A 16613-nucleotide genomic window follows, 5' to 3' on the forward strand; every position below is an offset into this window, starting at 1 on the left:
AATGCTTATCAAACCAAGACCAAGTTCTCTTAAAACATCTTCAGCTAATATTTCCTACATAGATCTTTAGGTTGATTACTCATGCAGTTAGTTATAATTGTGTGTGTGTGTGTGTGTGTGTGTGTGTGTGTGTGTGTGTATATATATATATATATATATATATATATATGTCCTTCATGAGGACAGAAGCCAAGTCTGCCCTATCTATGACTACTCCTCAGATAATAGCTCTTACTAAATATTTGTTGCACTAATAATGTGGTTCTGGTCCTTACAGCAGCTGCAACAGCACAGAGGCCATCTTTATAGTTATGATAAACACAAAAAGAATAAAACAAGTAGTTCAGGAGAATTAAAGCTCTCCTGACAAATTACACAGTACAATTTTAGAAGATCTTATAGTTTGAATGCAACATTGTGTTATGGTTTCCAATGTTTGATATCAAAGTACTTCTACTTCTACTAGGAAATAATGCTATTTCCTAACTGGAGAGCTAGTTGCTTTATAGTAAACATATATTACCTTATAACAGTTGATAAAGTTATTTTGTAATAAAGTCATTCTAGCATTCTTAGATGGAAACCATCAACCTAGAGTACCAAGTGTTGGAGAGGATTTGGAGCCAATGGAACTCACACACACTGCTGGTAGGAGCAAAACTACGGAGATACTCTGGAAAATGGCAGTTTTTTATGAAGTCATACATTTACTTAACATATTCCCCAGCAATCCTACTTCTGGTCACTTGCCCTAGAGAAATGAAAGTTTATGTTCCCACTAAATCCCAGAGACAAATGTTCAGAACAGCTTGATTTGTGGTGGTCAGAAGCTGGAAACAACCCAATGTCCTCCAACAGTGGCGCGGATAAAACAAGCCATGGTATATCCATCCAATGGACTCCTACTCAGAAGTAAAAAGGAATAAACTATTGATATTTATTGATATTAATACCTGTAAGAGAGATAATCCTCGAAGACCTGTGGGAGTAAGAGACACCATATGAAGAGACTACATATTGTATGATTTCAAGTACATGATATTCTGGAAAAAAGAAAACTAGAAAGCCAAAGAAAAGGTCAGTCAGTGGTTGCCAGAGGTCTGAGTCTGGTTAAGAACACTACTACAAATGGTGCACAGAGCATTTGGGGGCATGAAGGAATTGTTTTGTATCTTAATTGTGGATACATTATTGAACTCCATGTAAATGAGCACCAGAATAAAAAAAGCCACCATATGATAATTTAAAAAGTAAAATAAGAAAATCTCTCAGCCCATAAAATTTAGGTAATTGTTTAAACAACTGAGACTTACTTAACGGTCAGGTGGTAAATTCTCAGACACAATACAACTGGAGACTGTGGGTTTTGAAAGCCATGGGCTGGTTTTCTGAGAGGTGGAAAGGTAGAAAGTCAGCTATAATATAATTTTTTAAATTATTTATTTATTTTTTTAAGATTTTACTTATTTACTTTAGAGAGAGAGAGAGAGAGATCAGGAGCAGGGGGGAAGTGTGAAGGGAGAAGCAGACTTCCCACTGGGCAGGAAGCCTGATGTGGGACTCGATCCCAGGATTCTGGGATCATGACCTGAGCCAAAGGCAGATGCTTAACCCACTGAGCCACTCAGGTGCCCTATAGTATAATTTTTTAAATTATTTTTTTAAATTAAACTCTGTGCCCGGTGGGGGGTTTGAACTCAGAACCTTGAGACAGAATTGCATGCTCTACCAACTGAATCATCCAGGTGCCCCTAGAATAATTTTTTCAAGAAGACATAAAATACTACTTTCAAAAAGGAAACTCTCCTATAATTATTCAAAATCTGAAGCAAAGTTGTGGAATCTTGTTTGAACCCATCACTTTGTTGCCCAGTTATGTAGATTTCCCCCTCTGGTGTTTATTCTGGCATTAATTAATATAACAGAATTTGAAAGAAAGATTAGAAATGTGTTATGTTAGACATAGCCTTGCTTTAAGGGACATGCATATTGATATGCCAGGAAAACTTGGGCAATTTTCTCACTGCTGAGATTTTCTTTTTTTTTCACCCAGTCTGGAGTCCAATGGAAACCATGTATTTATTAAATGATTGATGTTCATGCTCCTTAAGAACCATGGGAATTACCATCCTAGATCACATCATTAGTCTGCCTAGTCTAACATCTTGCTTCTGGCTTAGGTAATTATCTGATGCTTTTGAGGGACATTTAAATCTTCCTTATAAAGCATTGACCATTGTTTCAAATACTGTTGATTCTCATTGCTGAGATGTAGATGAGAAAGATGGGCTGAAGAGAAACATTATAATACAACTAAGCGCTTTTATATTTTTAAAAGCTAACTTTATTTTGACTATTTGATGATACTGCTGAGATCCCAAATAACAGGAAATGTTGTGATACACTTGATCTAATTCTCAAGCATTTGATTTTCTACTCTATTACGAGGCTGCAAAAACTACTAGATACAATTTCTATCTCATCTAATGGATTTTATACATTCAAAGTCCCATAGTTTATAAGATGAAAAGCAAATAAGCCAGTCTATATTGGTAATATGACTGTTTGTTGCTTTATGTGCTATGGTCTCAGAACATCTTCTCAAACTCTTCCCAGGAGTTATCAAACTGATAAGTCTTTAGTTTGTTTTTGCCATTTTCTCTCTGATATATTGATTCCTTAAGAATGAAACAGTTTAAGGGCACCTGGGTGGCTCAGTGGGTTAAAGACTCTGTCTTCAGCTCAGGTCATGATCCCAAGGTCCTGGGATCAAGCCATGCATCAGGCTTTCTGCTCAGCAGGGAGCCTACTTCCTCCTCTCTCTCGGCCTGCCGATCTGCCTACTTGTGATCTGTCTGTCAAATAAATAAATAAAATCTTTAAAAAAAAAAGAATGAAACAGTTTAATTGGCGAATATAATTTGGTCCTTTTCTGCCTTCCCATCTCCTAGGTAGATTAAATGTACAGGCACTGTTTTCAGGCCAGTAGCAACTTATTTAGCATCTACAGCTTTCTAATGAAGATTTTTTTTTTTTTTAAATGAATGCCAGGCAAAAGAAACTCTTCTGCAAACACCCCTGCATTGGAATATAGGCATTCTACTCAGTGGGAATATTTGTTGTTGTTTAGAAGCAGAGTTCTAGCTGAGGTTAAGAACTTGGTAAGAAGGCGGCTATGACTATGGAAAGAACGTAGATGTCCATCAACAGATGAATGGATAAAGAAGAAGTGGTATATATATACAATGGAATACAGTGCAGCTATCAAAAGAAATGAAATCTTGCCATTTGCGACAACGTGGATGGAACTAGAGGGTATTATGCTTAGTGAAATAAGTCAAGCAGAGAAAAACAATTATCGTATGACCTCCCTGATATGAGGAATTTGAGAGGCAGGGTGAGGGGTTTGGGCGGTAGGAAAGGAATAAATGAAACAAGGTGGGATCAGGAGGAAGACAAACCATAAGAGACTCTTAATCTTACAAAACAAACTGAGGGTTGTGGGGGTAGGGGGATAGGGGGAGGGTGGTTGGGTTGTGGACATTGGGGAAGGTATGTGCTATGGTGAGTGCTGTGAAGTATGTAAACCTGGCGATTCACAGACCTGTACCCCTGGGACTAGTAATATATTATATGTTAATAAAAAATATATATATATTTTTAAAGGCAGCTATGTTACATGAACAGAAAGTAATCTAAGGACCAGGTATATAGAGAATCTTTCTACAGTAGTGACTTCTCAACTGAGATAACTTTGCCCTCCAGCGAATGTTTGGCAAATCTGGAGACACCTTTGGTTGTGACAGTGGGAGTCTGGAGGAAGGGTACTTACTGGCATTTATTGGGCAGAGAACAGGGATATTGCTAAATGTCCTACAGTGCGCGGTACAGACTCTGCAACAGAGAACTGATCCAGTCCAATATGTCAGTAGTGCCAAGGATAAGTAACCACACTCCATAAAATGAAGAAAATTTGTTTTTAGCATTGAGCACATTGCCTTGAATATGGCAGGTACAGAATATGCATTGAGGTGATTTTCACAAGGGACTTCTCAAATCAGACTCAGGGCATAGAGGGAGAGTATTATTTTAATCAAGCAAATCGCGAAGCACTGTTAATGTAACACAAACATCATGATGTGCATTACAATTATTTTGCAGCATGTTTGATTAGGCACACATGGAACACAGCTCATTAAGAGGACTATTACCAGTATCGTATTTTAACCTGTGCGCATAAGCATTGTTTTCCTCTCCTCTCTATCATAGTTAGTTTGCCAGGATCAGTCATCAGTTTTCCTCATCTCTTCCTATCAGGGACACACAGTTTCTGGGGTCCACATCACTAGCTGGGGTTCCTCCCAGGATGGTTCTCCAGGGCTGCAGTTCTCGGTTTTGCTTCTAATCTTCTAGTTTGGTAATTCTCCTTGTAGCCGTTTGATCTTTAAACTTGAAGGATTTGGGAGCAAGAAATCCTGTTGATTTCTCTCTCTCTCTCTCTGACTTCTGGATCTTGAAAATACACTCTTTATAAGGAGATAGTCAATAGTTAGATGTCTCCCTTTTTTTAAGATTTTATTTATTTATTTGACAGACAGAGATCACAAGTAAGCAGAGAAGCAGGAAGAAAGAGGAGGAAGCAGGCTCCCTGCTGAGCAGAGAGCCAGATGCGGGCCTCCATCCCAGGACACCGGGATCATGACCTGAGCTGAAGGCAGAGGCTTTAACCCACTGAGCCACCCAGACGCCCCAATAGTCAGATGTCTTGATCAGAAAATAATTTAAATAAATAATTAGCTGTCTAAGGGAGAATGCATAGGGGACAGGATGGGGTATCTCAGTCCTTGGTTTGCGACTAAAGAAAACCACTTTCAGGATATTTGGGCAGATTTTTGTTTAGTCAAGGGGATTTCATGAATCTTGCTATGCTGCTCCTAAGAGCTAGCCTTCTAAAATTTTCTGCCCCATTCCCTCCTTTCCTGGAGATCAATAATGCATCTATGGGCTTGTGTATAGACCAGCAACCTTTCTTGGCTCCCTTGGTGTCTGTTCATCCCTGCCAGATTCTTAAAGCAGAACTGTCTTCAGATCAGGCTTTGAAATCCTAAGGGTTTGCAGACTAGGAAAGACCCCTTTCTAAAAATCATAGTACTGCCTGAAACTTGGTGCTTATAATTTCTTTACTTGAAGATAGATTTTTAAATCTAGTGGAGAGTTTAAAAGTTCAAACTTGTAAATGGAAACTGGGAATGCTAGCTTATTAAAACAAGTTTTCATCAAAATTCAAAAAGGATAGAGGATTCTTTCTTCTTCTGTAGGAATAGAGGATATTTTTGGGAAACCAAAAGTAGGAGAAGTTATTTTTCCAAGAACCAAAATTCCATCAAAGGCAAACTTTTCCTATTTCACAATTTCACTTTGGGCTTGTGCCATTTTTCTTCTACTCTTCACATCCAGATGTACAGCAGATACAAGATAGTAGGGCAGGAAAGAGAAGGAATTAAGATTTCCATTCTAGAGTTCACTGTTCCATAATAGAATCTTATGCACATTATAGTCTCTATAAAACCCAAGAATTTGTAACTAGTGTATTGCCCAGAGATGTGCACATCTATCCACAGTGTTATTGTTTTAAACCAATGATAATAAGTAGCCATCAGTTATCAATTTCATAGCCTTGGGGAAGAATGTTCTTGAGTATCAGTTTCTGAGACTCAGGTAAATGTAACATTGGTTCAAGCTGAAGAACTATAGAAATGAACCCTAAAAATAAGGGGAATGGGTAAACATTTTTTCTTGATCACCAATAATATAATAGATTATAAACTTTAAGATTTCATTTTATATCCTTATTTTGACAGGTTGGTATTTATCTTTCAGAAATAACAGTATTAAATGCTATAGAGAAAGGTTAGAGGGTTGAGACTGAGGTTGCATTAAAAAGAGGAGTTAAAAGCTTTAATTTATACTTGAGAATAACAAGATATGAAGGGATTTTGTGAAAATCCTTTGTTCATTAGATAATGTTTGTTTAACAAGAAATGAGTGTTTTCAATGAGATTAAACCGAGGATTTTATTGGAAAGACTTTAAGACATAAGGTCTCTGTTCTTTAAACCCTGCTGATTTAAAGGAATATTACTAAATACTTTTAAGTCCATTTTTATTCAGTTCTGTCTACTTGCCATTGGTTATATAGACTTAGAGCCTTAAATCATATTCTTTTATTCTTCATTTGCTGTTTTAAAATTTTGGCAAGATTGTTTTCTTTGTGTTTGTTGTTATTGGAAGGGCCCAGCAGAATTCCAGTTCTTGTGTAGTCAGTGCTATTGGACGAAGCCATGATGTCATCGTCAGTGGGAAGCTGTAGCTAGGAAATCCCTTAAGTCAACAACGTGGCTGTGCAGCTGTATCGAGTCTTCCATCGGTCTAAATTGAGGCAACTGTAACTCCTATTTGCCCAGGACAACCCAAGTCCATACTTGCCGTCCCAGCATCATTGGAATACAGCTACTCTCCAAGTGTCTTGGTTTAAACAATAAGTTACATGGTCACTCCAAACTTAGAAGGCTATATGGAGAGAGTGGTAATGGTTCAAGGAGTTACTTTTTATGATAGAGTTTGTGTGTAGCTTGCAAAATGATTGGTAAAATTAGATTATCCAGGATGAAACAGAATGTGGTAGGATTCTGGGGGGACTGAGAAAGAAAACATTTGCAGACATGATCAACTAATAAGCCAGAATGGGGAGGAGGAGAAAGAAAAAATAAGTATGGTAACAGCAAGGCAATTAATTATTGGGACAAAGCCAGGTGGTGTGGTGGTGCTAGTGAGGAAAGGGACTCATACTAACCAACACTCAGTGCTGCTTGCAGAAACACGCAAAGTGCTTACATAGCAACAGAGTACAGCATAGAGGTCAAGGATATGGGCTTTGGAACAGACTGCCTAGTGTTGACTTTCCTCAAGCTACTGAAAAATGGAAAAGATACTTAAGCCATGTATGCCTCATCTCCCTCATCTGTGAAATGGGAGTAAGAGTATGTCTCTGTGGCACAGAGGCATGGGCTCCGTGGGATCCCTATCTCTATCACTTACTTGTTCGGCAGATTTCTGAACTTCTCTTTAGTTTGTCTCTACATCGTTAGATGAAGATAAAGATAACATAGGCTTGCTAGGTTAGACTTGCTACAAACCTTGTACGACCTCTCCATGCAGTGTCAGGGATGTACTCTGCTTCAGTGTTAGAAGCCTCTCTCTTGGAACCTCTCCTTATAAATTTGCCTATATGAGAAGGAATAAGTAAGCTATTGACTTTGTGGTCTCTTAAATCTAATAATTTATTAAATAAGTAAGTTTGAGCACGTGGTTCCTTTTGAAGTATGGAGGGGCTATGGGAAAGTGGGTACATTGGAGATGTGTGTGAAATGCCCTAGAAGAGAGGGTAGTTGATGCTCTGGTGTTGTCATTCAGCAGAGATAATGAGTTTAGGGCCCGTTAGCTTATGGATTGATTTGCTCTTTCTCCCTCTCACACTCTCTGTCTCTGTCCTTCTGTCTTTCTATCTCTCTCTATAATATCTGTTTCTCTCTCCGTCTCTCATGCTTTCTGTTTCTTTTTGATATTCTCTGTCTCTCTATTGTCTGTCTGTGCCTCTTTCTCTCTCTCCATCTTTCTTGTGTGTGTGAGCTTGTACAGGGGGCATATTTGTTGGGAGAAGAAGGCAAAGAACTAAATCCTAAAGAGCATCTTTCCTTAAAAGGTTGAATGAAGGGGGGCCACCCAATAAAACAATAACAGTTGAGGAGGAGCAGAGGTAAGAGAGAAACAGGAGATAATGATGTCCTAGAAATTAAGGCAAGAGAGCATCTCAGGAACAGCAATTAACAAAGGCTGTAATTATGTCAAATCTGATTAAATCAGAAAAAAAAGCAACTGGGCCTTAGAACTGGACCTGAAGCTCAGGCTTCTAGTAACATCCCAGGCAGTAGCATTGGTAGAGTGATGGGGACAACATGTAGACTTCAGGAGATGGAGACCTGTCTAAAAGATAAGAAAAACAAAATAATAAGTAAGATAAATCAGAAGAAAAAGAAAACCTATCTTTCCGAGGAACTTGAGAGTAAAGGGAAAGAAAGAAAGGTGGTATTTATAATATGGGAAACTTATGCATGCTTTACAAGAACTTTTAAGATCCAAGAAACAGACAGTGATTGATGAGGCTAATTTGTGGTGTTCAAGCAGGAGGAGACAGGGATGAGTTCACTCGTGTAGAGGTTAGCTTTGGAAATAGGAAAGATATCCATTTCTTTGAGTTACATGAGAAGATGAGAAAGAGTGAATATTTGAAAATGTTAGGAGAAAAGTGGGAGGATTAATTCCCCATGTCCGCAAACGTATTTGTGAAGTCCATGACTTGGTCATGCAGGTAGAAAGCTAAGGAACACCAAGGCCTTAAACAGAACACTTGTACTAGAGATGAATGGAAGATGGGCTAATTAACATGGAAGGTTTGATGGAGGTTGGAGATAAAGTATTTGTGATAGCACCAAATGACCAGTTCACAGTTATACATTATTTTCTTCTTTTTAATTATCTGATTTTCAATAGACTTCTTAGAGTTCCCAGGAGTAAAAGTGATGGAAGTGGATGCATAGCTTTGCCAAATCAAGGATTTTATATGTGGACATCGGCAGAGAATGAAAAATGAAAGAATGGGACATTAGAGAATACTGATGAGAGAGTGATGGAAGGAAACAGCCACTAGGTGAGTGAAGGAAGGAAGTCAGGAGAGGGCTGGTGTACCAAGACTCAAGTATCAGTGAAGTAAGGGAACAGATAGAGCAGGAACATATACAAATACAAACTTTTTTAAAATCAAAAAGCAGAAGGTTGCACTGGAGAGATGAGTTTTCTTTTTTAAGATGGCAGAGTTAGAGAAATGAAAGGGCCAGAGTCCAGCAATTAGAGTGGGGACTAATGGGATGGTTTCTAAGTGATAAAATCATTTTCATGCTGAATGTTGAATGGGATCTCGATGATAACTTATTTAGTCCAATCTAAATAGATTTAGATGGTAAGTTTGAAGTTCTGAGAACTAAGGCAACTTATTTAAGAACAGTGGATGCGGGGGGGTGCCCAGGGAGGCTCAGTTGGTTAAGCTTCCAACTCTTGATTTTGGTTCAGGTTATGATCTCAGGATCCTGAGATCAAGCCCCACATTGGGCTCTGTGCTCAGCCTGGAGTCTGCTTGGATTCTTTCTTTTCCTCTCCCTCTGCTATCTCCTCAATCATGCATGCTCCCTCCCCCTCTCTCTCTCAAATAAATAAATAAAATCTTAAAAAAAAAAGAACAGTGGATTTTGGTAAAAGTGGTAGTAGAACCCAATTCCCCCTTTTTCTGTATGGGGGTGTGTTTAATTAACTATACAGTTATATACTTAAAACACTGTAAAGGAGGACACACTATTACAAAATGACTCTAGATAGTACTTGGAAATTAACAAACCAATATACACACTTCCTACACACTTCATCAGATAAATCTATGGTGTCAAATCCTGGCAGCCTGCTGTGACCAATGACTTGTATATCAGAGAGAAAAATGTAATCCCGCTGATATGTGACATAAAAAGGTCACATTGCCTAACACCAGCCCTTGCTTAAGTCTAGCTAATTAGTGGTGCTTTTTGGTTAATTCAAGTGGATGGACCTCAAGGCGATATTATTTATAGAATTCAGTCTGATAGTTCAGTTACCCTCTATGTTCTAATTAAAAATGTTTTGAGTATTAATCCACATGTTTGAAAATATAAAAATAATTTCAGGGTCACTTTGGAGATGACAGAATCAAGCTGATTTTTTCACTCTTAAGTTCACCCACTATTTGGGTGGCTTTGGGTGATTATTGGGTATAACATTAGTTTTATAGCCAACACAAAGACCATCAGGTTGTGGCAAGATTATTGGACTAAGCTGTCAGAATAGTATTTCTGATCAATTCACTCTATCTTTGGCAAGTACTAAACTATCTGAAACTCAGTTTTTTCATCAGGCAAAGGGAAATACTCTCTCCTGTATCCATCTTTTATAGCTGTTGCAAAGGGCAAATGATGATAGGTAGAATGGTGGCAAAGTACATGGAATGGCAACTAAAATATGGCTTCAGATGCTCACTCTGCCACTGAGTAGGTAGGTGTCTATGGTTATTTATTTAATGTCTCTGAGCATCAGCCTCTTGATTTGAAAAACATGTAATGCATACAATGTATCTGTTACTTAAAGAGATCTTTATTTGCATGTATAGCAAGAGTTATAATTATTTGGGTATTAAAAGGTACAATACAAATGTAAAGTTTTCTTCTCCTTTTACCTTATTGTTGCAATTCAGACAATCTGATGAAATCCTGCACCAAACTTAGTGACTTTCTTGCCTCATGTTTAATTCATTCCTCTCTATGGAGGAAGTTTTGGGAATACTATCATCTATTTCTACCTTGCTTCTGTTTGTCTCTCTCCTTCTCATTCACCTTGTGCAATGGGATAGCTTATATGTTCATTTGTGGTATTAGGATTTCAGGAAGCTAAGAGCATCAACTTTTCGGAAAATGAAGGGAAGATGGAGTGTCTGAGAAAACGTAAGTTCATATCTGACACCTGAGAGACATATGGCAACCTAGATAGGCAGTACATCTTGGAAAGCATTTTTAGAGATATTTCCTTACAGATTTTAAATATACACCTTTGGGGAGCTTCTGTGGCTCAGTCAGTTAAGCATCCAACTCTTGATTTCGGGGCTGGTTATAATCTCATGGTCATGAGATCAAGCCCTATGTTGGGATCACATGCTGGGCATGGAGCCTGCTTAAAGTTCTCTCTCTTCCTCTCCCTTTGCCCCTCCCTCCCCAGCTCATGCTCTCTCTCTCTTGCAAATAAATAAAATATTTTAAAAAATAATAAAAATAAATAAAAAATTTAAAAGGAGCTTAAAAAATATCAGATGTAGATTGGTGATGGAATTTGGATAGAAATCTGGATAATGGACTATGCATAGAATTTGGATATGTGAACACGGAAAGCTCACATAATAGCTAAGAGGTGTTTGTATAACAGATATAGTGGTGTTTGTCCTGACAGCAAGTTTTGTTAAGACTCCACTTTATATACCACTCCTCACCCCAGTAGACTGCTAATTGACCATAGCACTTTCATACTGAGTCCTTATATGGCTTTGTAATCTTTCCTAAGACATTACTGTAGCAGCCACTGCCACAGATAGGCACCAGCCCTAGAAGTAAAATGTTTCTGCTATTTTGGTTAGCTAGGACAAATAAGTTACTCTGAAGTCTGCACAGAGTACAAGGGGGGCAATTGGCAAAGGAGCTCAAGGATCTCAAGTTGTAGGGTGAACCATGTACCCACAGGTTGATGTAAATGGAGAGCAGGATCTCTGGAACATAAGGTAACAAAAGTGAACAGTCTCAAAAGCATTGAGATATAGGAATAAAAATGTTCACATTTTACAAGAGTGGGAAAAATCCTTGTATTTTTTCTTTACCTCGTTTCATATGAGAACAAGTATGCTCCCAATGAAATTAACAGTGGGAAAATTTTAAACAAATAAAAGGAAATACTTCTACACTTAGCATATAATCAGTCCATAGACTTTTCTGTTGGGGGAGGTCAGGGAGTCAAATGCTGAAGAGGAAAAGAAAAGAGAGGAAAATCTGGTTAATTTTTTGACCAATAATAACATTGTAATTATGCCCTAAGATAAGAATAATGAGGTTGAAGCTTTGGGGCATAAAATGATCGTCTCAGAGGACAGGGAAGGAATTCTCCCACTCTTACCCCTAATAATTTGAATGGCACCAAAGAACTGGCCAGATGCATTATGGGTTGTAGTTTTTCTTAGGAGGCAGCTCCTATTAACCTGTAAAACCATTCCTGAAAGACCAGTGGCTAGTTTTATCTGGAAAATTCTCTATTACAAAAGAAATCAGTCTTGATTCCAAGCAAAAAGAATTTTGTAGTTGGTGGAATGATAAACTCCCCAATGGTGGATATGGTCTAATTTTGCTTTTGACCTAATGTGTGAATTTCTGTAAACATAATGCTCATATAACTAACTTAATGTATATTACTGGATGCAGATTGGCCTTTGACACAGAGCAGGTCAACTGGAAGCACATGAGCTATCCCTAAGGAATTATAAGTATGTTCCTGCCCTTTGCTTGTAGTTTCTGACTTTGTTGACATGCAGTATGCTGCTTGCATTCTTGTATTCCAGATCTTAGTGAAACTGAATTTTTAGCTGTCTTTAAGGGCTCCCCAATTTGTTTTGAGCTGGATACTGAGTAGAGATCACCTAGAGGGCAAACTCATCTGTAGCCAGTTTTCAGTGAACTTCCGAGAGAGCAACACTTTCAGTAAAGGGAGCCTCCATTTTTAAATTTTTTAATTTGAGAGAGAGCATACAAGCAGGGTAAGGGACAGAGAGAGAAGCAGACTTTCTGCTGAGTAGGAAGCCCAATGTGGGGCTTGATCACAGGACCCCAGGATCATGACCTGTGCCAAAGGCAGATGCTTAACCAACAGAGCACCCAGGTGTCCCTAAATGGAGCCTCTACTTAAATGGTAGGTATAGTCTAGGTTAGAAAGGGCATTCAGCCTTTCCTCTTGATACTATTTCTAAACCAACTTGGACCGTAGCCTTGTTTGTTCTTCACGTCTGTGTACTTACTCATTTCATTTGCTGATATAAAACATGGATATTGTATGATAGAGTAACTCCCGTTAGCAGATAACCCTCAAATGTCAATTGTTCAAAAAAAAAGGACAAGATCCCCCGCCGCCCAACATCTCAGCCTAAAGAAGACTGAGTGGCTCCTGTGGCAGCTGTGCTCCTGGTGGTAACTCAGGGATCTAGGCTGCTTCGGGTCTGGCTCTGCCATTTTGGGGTCCTCTATATCCAGCTGCAAGTCCAGTTTCCTCATCTGGAAAAAGGAAGTGATAAACATGTACTTCTCAGCTTGGCATGATGACTAAGTAATATGAGACACATTGAATGACTCTTGTAGTACCTGGTGTAGAGGACACACAGAATTTTGATGTTTCTTCCCTCTGACTGTCCCAGGCACTGGGACAAGAGCAAAACTTGCCAAGATGAGGAAGGCAGATGTTCGTACTCAGATTGCTCAGGAGTTTCCCTCTGAAAAAGAAGGCATATTTTTAAACTAGAAACTTGACTCTACATAAATTCCATGAAGGCAAGCATTGTGACTCTTCTTTTATTTTTATTTTTATTTTTTATTTTTTCTTAAAGATTTTATTTATTTATTTGACAGACAGAGATCACAAGTAGGCAGAGAGGAGGCAGAGAGAGAGGTGGAGGCAGGCTCCCCGCTGAGCAGAGAGCCCGATGTGGGGCTCGATCCCAGGACCCTGGGATCATAACCTGAGCCGAAGGCAGAGGCTTAACCCACTGAGCCACCCAGGCGCCCCCTCTTCTTTTATTTTTAGCTACATATTTCTAGAGTCTAGATCCCTATCAGGATAATGATAAATGCTCAAAATATAGAGTTAAATCAGTGCTTAAAATGGCAGAACTATACAATGAAGAAGCTAGAAAATGATACTCATTTCCTTTTTCTCTCATCACTCTCCCTTCCCCCAGAATTTACAGAGATTCAAGAAGCTAAGATAATACATAGACTGACTATGGATTTCCTGATTCTATACCAGACTTCATCCAAATTAAAGAGTTCATCTTGAAGTATCCCTACATGTAAACCATAGCACGCAACGGTTAATAATTTTTAAATCTTATATATAGTTGAGTAGAACTAAAATTTTGCTCATCAGTTATTCTTTCTTATGTCAAATCTGTAGGTAATGTTTGGCTGGCATCTACAGATGTATTTTGCAGTACCTGTTCTTATAACACTACTTTGCCTCTAGTTTGTATACAGCCCTGGCCACAAATAAGCCATTTTGTCTGGAAGTTTGGTGCCCGTTGTGCATCTCAGTAGTCTAGCTATGTTTTGTTCCTCCAAGTTGAGTTTCAAAATGTCTTTAAAACCCTTTCACCTTGCTGAATTGCATTGTACCAATTTTTAAGGGGAGCCATTGAACTTGAAAGATGATGTGGAATTAGCGTGCCTGGGATCCCCTGGCTCAATAACTTATTTGTAAAAATCTTAATAAATCATTTGTTCAAATGACCGAATGATGACTGGTTAACCTGATCATGCTTGCCATCCATGCTCTTTCCTGGCTTGCATGTATTGGCCTCCTCCTTCAATTCTCCTTCCCTTGCTGTATTTCATAGACATTAGTGCAGTTAACTTTTATGCAATTGCTTTATAGGTAAATATCCATGTATATTGCTTTGTATCATATGATAAGGAAACTGAGGTGCATGGTAGTCTGCTGTCCATGGTCGTTAGTAATAGGAAGAAAATACATTGGAATTGCCATCTTCAAATTAGTGTCCCTGTCTATTAGATCACAGCACTAATCTTGGCAAGATACCCCTTGGCTTTCCCTTTAATGGCTCACCAGGAACATGATGCACTCATAATGGCCTCCATCACTTCCTTCTTCCAAAAGGCATATCAGTGGCAGACTGTTCTGTCAACTTGCCTTTCTGTGAGGCTGAAAGAGACCGTGCTGTTTTCTGCCAAAAATTGGACCGGTTTCTTTCTCCTCCAAAGGAGATGATCTGGACATAGCAAAAGAGCAAGTAGAGACAGATGTATGCATTTTTTAACCTGTATTAGAACTGCCAAAGCCCAAACATAAGAACTTATTCTGAAAGACTTCAGCATGTTTGTCTTGGGCTTGCAGAAATCTTTTACCTTAATTACTTCAGTAAACTTCTGTGCACAATATATTGAGGAAATGTCATCTTTACATGGCAAGGAAGGTAGGTTTGTAGAGATCTGTGAGACAAGTTCAGGTATTAGATGAAGCAAATATTGAGATAAACTGTATGAAGAAAATTTGTTTAGAAAGGGAAAAATTCCAGTCCAAATATTAACTGAGAACTCAAACATTTCATGTCCTCATCCTGTCTCTTGAGGAAAAGAAAACAAAGAAAGAAGAGAAAGAGAGGAAGGAAGGAAGGAAAAGGGAAGGGAAGGGAAGAGAAGGGAAAGGAAAGGAAAGGGAAGGGAAAGGAAAGGGAAGGGAAAGGGAAAGGAAAGGGAAAGGAAAAGGAGGGAAAGGGAGGGAAAGGGAGGGAGGAAGGAAGGAAGGAGGGAGGAAGGAAATGAAAGTCCTCTTATGCTTTTTGTTCCCTTCCCTAAAGCAGGATATATTATGTACGTGTAGATAAAGATACACAAGAGTAAAGATGCTGTATCCATCAGAGTAGGCTAGGTTAAGATGCCATAATGCACAACTTGGAAATCTCAATACCGTAAAACAACAAAGGTCTGTTTCTTGCTTACTCTTCTTGTCTGTTTTTGGCAGGGACCCAGGCTGAGAGATGCGTCTCCATCTTGTACTTTGGTGCTCACAGCCTCAGAGACAAACTTTGAACTTTTAGAGCAGGTGTTGGCAAACATTTTCTATAGAGGGCCAGACAGTAAATATATCCAGCTTCAACTTCAAGTCCATAGAGTTTCTGTCACAGTTACTCAACTCTGTTATTGCGGTACCAAAGTGCAGTTTATAATAGTGTATACTATGTAAACAAATGACTATGGGCTGTGTTTCAATAAAACTTTATTCACAGCAGCCAGTGGGCTGGGTTTGGCCTATGGCTTATATTTTGTCAGCTCTTTCAATTAACTTTAATATCTTGAAAAAGACACTTGTTACCTCTGCTCAATAATTAATGACTAACGATTCTACTCAACCATAAGAGGATGGGGAAGTACAAGCCTTTCACTTCCTGAGATACACCTCAGCCTGAATAGGTATTCAGACATGTACCCAGAAAATGATGTAGAAAGACTTGACAGATTATATCCATAGCTCCACAATGTTTGATGAAGCTACCGCTCTTTCAGAATTTCTTTGCTCCCTCAGTTTTCTCTTTAACTCAGCAAAACAGACTTTGCAAGGTCATGCTGTTCCTTTGTTATTTAAGAGGCACCAGGAGTGACCAGTCAAACAGAAAGGACACTGCTCAGCTGTGTTTATTCAGCCTTGATGGCCATACAGAGTGTGAAGAGCTGGAGCTATCCATTGCATGAAATCTTCACATTTGCAACTCTGATGGTGAGCTAGGATATGCATCCTAGGAGCAGACCTTGGGAAAGGATTGGGACATAGAGAGGGAGGGGTTTTGTCAGATGACATTCCTCACAGTGAAGGGCACAGTCATTTTCTCACAGACTGACTTTGGAGACATTTCCTAGATGTAGCATTAGAGCCTGTACACTAGGAACAATGACGAGATGGGGTTTTCAATTTGTTTTACTATATATGGAGTCTCCCTTAAGCCTATTTTACCACAGGATGGTGTCACTTTCTGTATTTGGTTTTCGAGCAAAACCCACCCTCTTAAATCACAGCCAACCCCATTTTTGCCCCCTCCTGGTTCTTTATTGTCTTATAAAGTCAAATGGTTCCTTAGTTTTGGTTGACACACTTCTTTCCATTTTT

The 16613-nt window shown here is 38.8% G+C and overlaps 1 long non-coding RNA gene across 1 annotated transcript; it reads right to left on the reverse strand.

Annotated features, from left to right (window-relative positions):
- Nucleotides 1-550: 550 nt before the first annotated feature.
- On the reverse strand, nt 551-14936 carry LOC125102240 (uncharacterized). Its single transcript, XR_007128079.1, has 3 exons — nt 14858-14936; nt 13082-13209; nt 551-902 (listed from the first exon to the last, which is right to left on the reverse strand). It is a non-coding gene; the product is annotated as an uncharacterized LOC125102240 (long non-coding RNA).
- Between the last annotated feature and the right edge of the window lie 1677 nt (nt 14937-16613).

This window comes from Lutra lutra, chromosome 6, assembly GCF_902655055.1.
Source record: "Lutra lutra chromosome 6, mLutLut1.2, whole genome shotgun sequence".
Classification (NCBI taxonomy): domain Eukaryota; kingdom Metazoa; phylum Chordata; class Mammalia; order Carnivora; family Mustelidae; genus Lutra; species Lutra lutra.